General features: G+C 42.7%; 1 long non-coding RNA gene across 1 annotated transcript; it reads left to right on the top strand.

Moving 5' to 3' along the window:
- Nucleotides 1-741: 741 nt before the first annotated feature.
- On the top strand, nucleotides 742-1748 carry LOC127348574 (uncharacterized). The gene is made up of 2 exons (XR_007879826.2): nucleotides 742-1281; nucleotides 1654-1748. It is a non-coding gene; the product is annotated as an uncharacterized lncRNA (long non-coding RNA).
- Nucleotides 1749-10315: the final 8567 nt, after the last annotated feature.

The raw sequence follows: 10315 nt of genomic DNA, 5'->3' as shown, positions 1-10315 counted from the left end.
CAATATGATTTGAACCATGTCGCCTACCAGCTTCCAGTACGATGAAGGTGAGGGACACCTATATCATGGCCTTCGTTAGTTTGTTGAAATTGAAATCCTAATTGGTTCCTGTTACACATTTGGTCTAGGAACCTCATTAAATGATTCCATGATATAAATTTCAAGCTTGGAGTTGGTCTTTTTTAATTTATGTACTGAGTATTAGGTTTTATGGATCACGGGTCCAACTATGTATGGAATTTTAATTGCCAGCCATAATTTGGTCAACCCAATGTTAGCTACAGATGCTCATTATATCTATTGGTTCATAGCAGTTTTGCTTATTATGTATGGACAACATACGGATGTCAATTAGAGGAATAGCCAGATTTAGTTCTAATCACAAAAAAGACCTTTAAGAATATAGAGTTCTGCAAATGACTACCTACGTTGTCTGTCTATCAAATGCTGATATCCTCCATTGGCTATAATTAATTCCATAGAAAAAATAACTGGTACCAACAAAGGTGAAATGCCAACTGGTGAACTATCCAGATCATCCCACGGTCTTCACTATTACACTATTTTAATTGATGTTTTGTAATTTTTTACTATTGCACGGTATAAAACGACATCCAATGAAGCAATCCATGCCATTTGGATTCAGTGGACGTACCTATTTATAATACCATGAAATATTGATCATTTGAGTTCATGTCGAGTCGTATCAACACACACAAAAAAAAATCCTAGTGTGTTAATGAACTATAGTGAAAAGGAAGTTTCATATAAATTTCAATGTTGCTATCTCGAATCTCTTGCACTTTTTTCCAGATTTAGCAGGGCTTGCACACCATTTTGTCTTTGGTAGCGCTTGCCTGGTAAGTGTTTATTTGTTAAAAGTTCAGAAAATGGTATTTTTATCATACTAGGCATGTTGAAAGATTGTCTTGGGTGGTTTCGTATTTTTAATTTCACGTAGCACCACCTTATCATACGAAGCTTCTGGAATTTAATTCTTCTTGGTTATGCTTGGTGATCTTTCTCTGGTCATGGACCAAGGATTTTTGTTTCAGCCCCTGAAAATTAAAAGGATGGTAGAGAATGAAGCCATTTTACATCGGGATTTATATAGTGCAATATTTTTAGATTGTTTATGATGCTCTGGATATTTGTTGTACTTACGCAGTTCCTAATCTGCTATTGATGTTTGATATCGTGCAATTTCAGGTACATCATCTTGGACGCAATCAACGAGCAATATCTGTTATCATGGACACACATTTGCTAATATTGAAGAAGGTATGAGCTAAATTTGCTTCCTTAAACGTCTTAACTCATGTACATCATGTGTGCGTGCGATTTATAAATATCTTTGCTAACAAGGGCGGCGATGAGATGTGAAATCAATTATCTCTAGAAGTTTTGTGTACTGACCTATTGTTGTAATTATCTTCTTTCTTTAATTGCAATATCTTTCTGTGACATGCAGTTTCAGTTTGCTAGAGATTTTGCCACTTCAGCTGTTGTGTAGACCTTTCCAGCCAAGAGAATATTTTGAATATATGTGCATTTAAGGAACCCATTCTCTTTTTATATTCTCCACATCTCTGCAATTTTTGAGACCTTTCAGATCATTATGTGGTGCAGACTCATAATAGGATTTTGTTTTAGATCTTCAATAATGGTTATAGCCCGGAAAATATTTAAGGATTGAGATTTATGTCCAATTTGATGGGAAGGTGCTACCACGGACATCTTATCTTAGGTAATGTTGAAAAACTAAACATTTTCTTCCCATTTGATGTTTGGTTAGAAATGCTGGAGCTATAATTGATGTTTGAGATATATCATTAGTAAAATATTACTCATTGGTAGTGTTATCTTATTCTTGCACCTTTATTGCTTCTTTACTATATTTGGTGAGGGTCTTTGTCTGAAGGACTCGGGTTTCAGTTCTGATCTGGTTTTATGGCGACGCTGCAGGATTGATAGGAGTGACTCTATAAAACTGCATGGTCGATACTTGATAGGGGTGACACTGTGTTTGTAAGGCAACAAATTGCAACTAGCTTAAATCGTTTATGAAGCTATCATTGACTAGCAATTTGTTAGGTGAGGAAATCGTTTACTTGCACCAACACATCTTTCCGAATGAGTGAAGGTTGGTTTGTTTTGAACTAACTGATTTCCTTTGAAGCTTCACTTTGGAGTTTTCCTTGAAATTTTACAGTAGCCAGTTCTATTTGTATTTCATCAGACTTGGGAATTTGGCAGGTGTTAGGTGTTTCTGCAGCTGGTAGTATCCATACTATGTATGAACAAACTTTGCCGGTAGATATCTCATTAATTACTTCAAAATTGCTAGGTCGTGTGAAACCAATGGATATAAATAATTATAGGTAATGGGCCATAGTAAATGAATATGCATTTTTTTCTTGGTTGTCAAAGTGATACTGAGTTTTAAGTGCTTCTCCTAAAATTATGTTTCTTGTTCCTTGATGTGTATTTGCAGGTATGACTTTCATTTCATGATGCAAATACACACATGATTAATGTCCACCCATTCTCTGGGTGTGGCATGTAGCTTAAAAGATAACCTTTCCTCATCCTTACTTTTGAATGGTTCCTAATTAATCCTGGATTGTAACTATTGTTTTCTGTAGGATCTCATGATCATGGTCTCCATAAATTGTCCATTAATTAATTAACTCTCAGAGCCTCATCTATAATATCTATAAAGTTCATCCCCACTAAAATACATTTAATGTTTGCAAGCTGAAATTCTGTGCAGCCATGTCACTACAATTACCCATGTCCGTTAGATTTACAACGTGTGGTGTGTCTTACTCTGGTCGGTTACTTTTTTGCTAAAAACCGAACTGCCCGTTCGCACGATCGGCCCAGCCCATAGGAGATCCTTCATTCTCGCTACCCAGCCGAACTGCCCGTTCGCACCACGTATTCTTCTGCCGGGCGCCTCATGATCTCCCACGTAGGCACGTAGCTGCCATGTTTACTCCTGCTATTCCATGGTAACGCCCGCTGTCCCTACATCTTCCACGATTCGCTCAATAGATTTTAATGGCTTCCGTCTGTTTGCTTTCCATCGTGTATTTGAACCCCTCATTTTCACCTCTAGAGCATCCTGCACGCTGTGCGCATTGCCTGCATCTTCTGCTGTTGCCTGATCTATTCTCCTTGCTTTGCTCCAAGCCAGCGCACGCCGGGGCTGAGGAAGTCAGACATCAGTGAGCTGCCCTTCTTCCTGCTCTCTTTCTAGATTTACCAACGAACTCAAATATATCTTTATTCATCCTTACGAATCGCCTCTTCAGCACTGTACTGCTTAATCATCCTCTGAAATAATATCGGGCCAACGGCTTCACAGGTGACTATCCCTTCATTTTCCCCTGCAGTTCATTGCTAGCGCACGCCGGGGCTGAGGAAGTCAGACATCAGTGAGCTTCCCTTCTTCCTGCTCTCTTCCCAGATTTACCAACGAACTCAAATATATCTTTATTCATCCTTACGAATCGCCTCTTCAGCACTATACTGCTTAATCATCCTCTGAAATAATATCGGACCAACGGATTCACAGGTGACTATCCCTTCATTTTCCCCTGCAGTTTATTGCTAATGTATTGTTTTGAACAATGATTTTTTCCTACTGTTAGTGTTGCCTCAAGTAAAAGTACTGGCTCATTTTCCCTATGCACACTGAAATCACGTTACAACAGTTTTTCTTATTTGCATGTACAATTTCTTAAGTTCTTGCCGGCAGACCAAACAAGAAATGATACTTTTAATTTTATAAATCATGATTCTGCTTCAGTTACATGTTAGCAAGTAAAGACCTTCGTAGAGTAGGTACTGAAGCGACACAACCTGAATACAGATTGAATCTCTGTGCTTTCTGTGCTAGTCCCTTGGATCAATCGCTAGCACACACAGTTCGATGAATAACCAGAATAGCAAATGCGTCAATTATTACAACGTATGATCCATGGTATAATTATTACAAATCGCATAGCTCAAGGCTAGCTGAAAATAACATAGTTCAAGCAGCAAATAAATAAACGAAGAGCTCCATCACGCCACAGGCGAACATGTTGGGTGTAAGCTCGCAACCTACGGTATTTCTTACTCGTCTTCAGAATAACCTGCAACATAAAAACGTTGCAGCCCCGAAGGGTCATTACACTTGGAATGGAAATGGCAAGATGTCATATGGTGGCTTTTCTGGCGCCTATAACTACATGATATTTGGCGGGTGGAGTTCATATTTGCGTAAAGCCAATTTTATTTACCCTACTCTCAAAACATTTCTTAAAACATAGTATTTCAATAAGACTAATTACTACCCATGATCCACCTTGTGCATTAATTTCAGAAATTCGACTGACGAGATTATCCAATAGTTTCAAGCTCTAATTGTTCATTGATGTCCGTAACCGGGGACACGGCTAAGTACTTAGATTTGACACACTCGAGAGGCTGTACACATTCCCCACATGACCTAGTCTATTCTTCTTCCATGATGCGCATTTTGCTCAAATGGACAGATGTCGACTAGGACAAGATCTTTCAGAAGCAATACCTCAACCACAATGGACGCGCTCCGTCCTACCAACACCTACCACCCTCTGTACATGGGTTGAGTTCTCGCAACCTACTCAATCTAGCCAGAGCCCATATAGCATGTGGTTGTACTGGAAGCTACTAAAACAAGAACACCGGGCTAATCTCTTTCTTCCTGGATGGCCAACCTCAAGTGTGATGCACACGGTGCTGCCATAGAAATGACCCCGGTGCAACCACTCAACATAAACCAAGCATTACCACTTACCACCCAGGGGTGTATTAATTTGACATGGTTGTTTTCATTAAGAGAATAAAACATTTATCTCTCGCAACCTCTCCACTTTTGATAATATCCCAGGGCCAGCAATTTGAAAACATTATGCACATAAAACAACTACCAATGCATAGAAAACAGTAGGATAATGAGTTTGTGATACTTGCCTTGGTCGGTGTTCCACTACTAGGGAAAAGCCTATAGGTGGAGGCAAGTGGTGCCGACGCACCACCTTGGACATGCGCCGGCGGAAAGGGTTGCCGGCGCACCACTTTGCAGCCGCGCCGGCGATGAAGGACTACTGCCGGCGCACCTCCGGGAAAGACGCGCCGGGGAAACATCCTAGCATGGCCGCAGTCGATTCGGGCCAGGCCCAAGAATCATTGCCGGCGCACCGACCAAGTGGTGCGCCGGTGGAAAATTTGCTATTGCCGGCGCACCCCTGGGCCGGTGCGCCGGCAATGATTCTTGGGCCTGGCCCGGGGGTGATATAGCCGAAAGGGCTATGTGCTGCCGGCGCACCAGCCCAGAGGTGCGCCGGCAGTAACCTGGGCAGTTATTTCTGCTCAACAACCACTCCCCCCACTACTACCACTCCACTCCTCCACACAAACCCGAGCCTTCTCCCAACCCAGCTCATTTTTGCCCATTTCTATCCCTAATTTCACCAATTTGACCAAACAAAATCATATTTTTTGAGCAAATCTTCCCTTCCTACATGCATCTCCCACATCCCCCTATGTAGATCTAGATCTACTATCCCGCATTGACCGCTCAATCTAGATCTAGATCTAGAAAGTCGGCTTCCATACGCCATTGTCGCGGCGCGTCGTCTCAATCTTATCGACGAATATATCAAACAAATAGGTGATTAATGAACAAATTAAAGAATGAAATCGATGTATGTTGGACATTTGAAGAAAAGCTCTCGTGTGTGGCATATATATATGTTGTGCTTGTGCTTGTGTGTGTGTTGGCGTTGAAAATGAGTTGCCAACGTTGCACCGAAATGTTGATTCTTCAAGTTTCCGTTTCGGCACATTTCTGGCGCTCCTATGTCCTACCGTGTAGGAAGGTCATGCCGAAATTTTCCGTGAAAACTACCGACGGATGCATGGTTCTAATGAATTATGTAATCTTACCATGCAGGCGATAATGGTTATCGAGATGAGTGAAAGCATCGTGATGAGATATCTGAAACACGCGATCATCGACATGTATGAAAATAACCGCACAGAGGTATTGTGTCCGTGCCGGAGATGCAAACGAGGGAAATGGTTTGACCCGTATTCAGGCAAATTGCAGGGGCACCTGCTCACTAATGGTTTCATGCATGGACACACTCAATGGATGAGTGATGATGGCGCGGAGGTCAATGGGGCGACGGCGGCAGGTGGTAAAAATGGCCGGCAAGAAGGAGGGCATCATGATATTGATGATGATGAAGAGTTTGTCGCACAGGACGATAACCTTGACGACGACAATAACCTTGATGACGACAATAACCTTGACGACGACGAAGAGGTGCCGCTAGCTTCAGTCGTGCGGGACCCTCATCTTCAAGATCTGCTTCTCGAAAAGACGAAAGGCGCCAAGCGGAAATCAAAGCTTGAGCAACCCGAGATAGACTCGAATACTCCGTTGTACGACTCAGGTCGCGGGTTGGGGGAGTCTTGCTTGAGAGTAGCTCTCGATGTGCTGCAGATGAAGGCGAAACACGGATGGACGGACACAAGCGTCGACGACATCCTGGAATACGTGAAAGATCTCCTTCCTGCCAGGAACACGTGTCCTGGTAGTCTAGCCGAGGCCAAGAGAATCACGTGCCCTCTCGACTTACCCCACGAAAAGTATCACGCCTGCATCAACGATTGTATCATGTATCGCAAGGAGCACATGGACAAGACCAAATGTCCTGTGTGTGAAGCTGAACGGTACAAGAAAGGGAAGAAGAAAGCTCCTCGGAAAGTTGTGTGGTACTTCCCGCTCGCCCCCCGGCTTCAACGGTTCTACGCGGACCGCAAGGAAGCAAAGCTCATGCGCTGGCACGCAGAAAGAAAGGAGGCAGTGTTGATATCGTCAGTCTAGGGCCGGCATTCTTACACAACATGATGCCGTTTGAAAGAATGAATGGGGTCATTAAAGGATACGTTCGTAACAGGTCACATCCGGATGGAAGCATCGTACAGGGCTGGCTCACCGAAGAGTGCATCTCTTTCTGCACGAATTATCTAGACATCGAGGACCCTGTTGGTTTGCCTCAAAACAAGCACCTCTGCAGGTTCGAGGGAGTAGGCCACAAAAATGGAAGGAAGGAACTGCACGTGCACATGTCTGGTCGGAGTTCCGACTTTGACAGGGCCAACTTAGTAGCGCTACAACACATTGACTTGATCGATCCTTGGTTGAAAGAGCACAAAACCATGATAGAGAACAGTGGCAAGCCGATGATGACGGAAGCAGAAATATACAGAGAGCACAACTCCTCTTTCGCGCGCTGGTTCAAAGACCACATTGATGCTAATCCCCCACCAATGGATTCTGACAAGGATAAACTAGTATTGCCCTTGTCACATGGCCCCGCGCCCAACATCATGACTTACCAAGCATACGATATCAACGGGTACACATTCTACACGGAAGAAAAAGACAAGAACAATGTTTACCAGAACTCAGGGGTAACGATGGATTCCTGGACGGGTGACGTAAAGACTAGATACTACGGAAAAATCGAGGAAATCTGGGAGCTTAGCTACGCTGGGGAGAAAGTGCCGATGTTCCGTATCAGATGGGCTAAGAGCGTCAGAAAAGAAGACCGGTATTTCACCACCATGTTTCTACCTGAAGCCAACAAATCAAAGTCCACGAACGCCACCGCGCAGAATGAGCCATGGGTACTGGCAGAACACGTGCACCAATGCTTCTTCATAACCGACCCATCCAGGCCTAGCCGTGTTATCGTGAGGAGAGGCAAGAGGACCATCGTCGGAATGGATGGAGTCGCCAACGAGGAAGACTTCGAAGGACAAGTCGGAGACCCAATGATGGAAGAATCCGAGGACGAAGACACAACATACACCACAAGAAGAAGCAGGACCACGCTACCGAGGTCAGGTCGACCCTTCAAAAGAAGAAGTCACGACACGGGGCTAAATTATTCAACGACGAGCAAGAAAAGCAAGAAGAAAGCGAAACACTCTTGTCAATCGATGATGTAAAAATTTATTTGCAATCTATAACTCATATTTTGTGTAATTCATAACTACTCATATGGTCATGGCCAATATTTTATGTATGACTAATTAATATTGTGTTGGTCAATATTTTATGTATGTATATATAACTCATATATATATCTTCATGTTTTTACATAACTCATGCATATTGCTTCATTATTATCTTGAAAAGATAAGAAATATAAAATACTACAGTATTTGGGGTAAAAGAAAAGAAACATACAATAAAGATAAAAGAAATAAATAAACATGTCCCACAATACCATGCTAAACACATGTCCAGGTTACAGCTGTGCTAGCCTTATTGCCGGCGCACCAGGCTTATTAATTCGCCGGGGGTATACTTGTCCCCGGCGAACCAGGTATGTGGTGCGCCGGCAATAACCCTGGATCAGCTGTAATTAGGACTTAACGTTTTTTCCCCTTCTTCCTTCTCCCCACACAGCCACATCTCCAACCCCCACCGTCGATCGAGCGCCGCCGTTCTGTCGCCACCTCAAGTCCCCCTCTCGAGCGCCGCCGTTCTGCGCCCCGCCACCGCCCTCCACCATCCCCTCGACCATCCCCCACCACCTGCCCCGTACGCCGCCGCGGAAGACCCGTGGAGAAGGAGGCGCCGCGCGCCATTGGAGAAGAAGGTTGCCCGCGCGAGGGGACGTCGGCGCCGCCGTTGGAGAAGAAGGAGCCGCGCACCATTGGTGAGCTTCCCTCTCCCCTTCCCTCCCCCTTCCCTCTCTGTTTAGGGTTCTTCCTCATCTCCGGTGACCCAAGCCGGTTAGGGTTCTTCCTCGTCTCCGGTTAATTGCTAGGGCTAAAATGCAAGAATGGCATCAGTAAAATTTAATGCTTTTTCCATACCCTGGTTCAAATGCTAGCAGTATTGTTCTCTGGTTTTGGTTCTTTATGTTCATAGAATAATGGCTGATATTGGAATAATGCATGATATTGTTGGTGCATAGAAGAATTTCTGGATAATCTTGTTGTTGCAGTCCATGCTATTATAAGTGGGTACAAGCTCTGTATGTTGTATGCTCTCTTGTTTGAAACTAAACCAATTTTAAAATGAACCATATATATGCCACTTGATTTAGTTGCAGGTTGCAGTAGGAAAAAAGAAAATGAACTTTATATATGTTGAAAATGAACTTTATATATGTTGGTTTAGTTAATAAAATTTGCTAGCAGTACATGGTTCATTTAAATGAAATGAACACTAGTTGGCAGTAGCAAATGCTACTACTGGTTTAGCCATTCTTGATTCATGTTTATTAAATTTTTAGGGTTCATATATAGCAAGAATGCATTCTCTGGTTCATTTAAATGCCTAATGAAATGCATTCTCTGGTTCATTTAAATGCCTACTGCCAAGAATGCTAGCAGTAGCAAGTGTTAGGGTTAGGCATACATTTAAATGTTAGGGTTAGGGTTAGCCAAGAATGCTAGGGTTAGGGTTAGCCAAGTGTTAGGGTTAGCCAAGAATGCTAGCAGTAGTGGTTCTTCATTTAAATGCTACCAGTAGCAAGTGTTAGGGTTAGGCATACCTCACATTTATTCACTAGAAGTAGGTTTACTTTATTTAAAAAGAACAAGTGATATGTTCATTCTCTGGTTCATTTAAAAAGAACAAGTACTATGTTCATTCTCTGGTTTTAAATGGATGCTGTCAACTGATGTACACTGTTAAACATAGCTGGTGCTACTGTAAGAACAAGTGCTATTTTATGCTACTGTAAGTGCTATGAAATGATTTTGTGTCAGGAATTCAGTATGCATATAAAATGATTTTGTGTCTCTGGTTAAATACATGCTACTGAATTTGTTCTCTGGTTTGAAAATGAAATGCATGCTACTGGCATGGTGCTGCTGATGTTAAGTGCATGATGATGTATATGAAATGATTAAGTGCATGTTGATGTATATGGTGCTGTGTATGCTGATGTATATGGTGCTGTGCATGCTGATGCAATGGTGCTGCTCTCCACACTAAATGATCAAGAATGAAATGGTGCTAAAGTATATGATCTTCTTTTTGCATTTCTGTACATTTGCAGGGATTGAGTTGCTATTGAGTGCCGGAATGTCGATTCATTTCCGTTCCGGCAATTCTAGCACTCGGCATGACCAATTTTTAGCAAAGGTCATGCCGAACTTTTCCGTGAATTCTAACTCTTTTTCATCTTCTATTAGTGCAAGCCACCATGTCGTCTCAAGAAGAGTTAGAGGGGCACTACAATAGGCACTT

Source organism: Lolium perenne, chromosome 4 (genome assembly GCF_019359855.2).
Source record: "Lolium perenne isolate Kyuss_39 chromosome 4, Kyuss_2.0, whole genome shotgun sequence".
NCBI lineage: Eukaryota > Viridiplantae > Streptophyta > Magnoliopsida > Poales > Poaceae > Lolium > Lolium perenne.
Note: the sequence above shows the minus strand (reverse complement) of the source record. Positions and strands in the feature narration are given on the sequence as shown.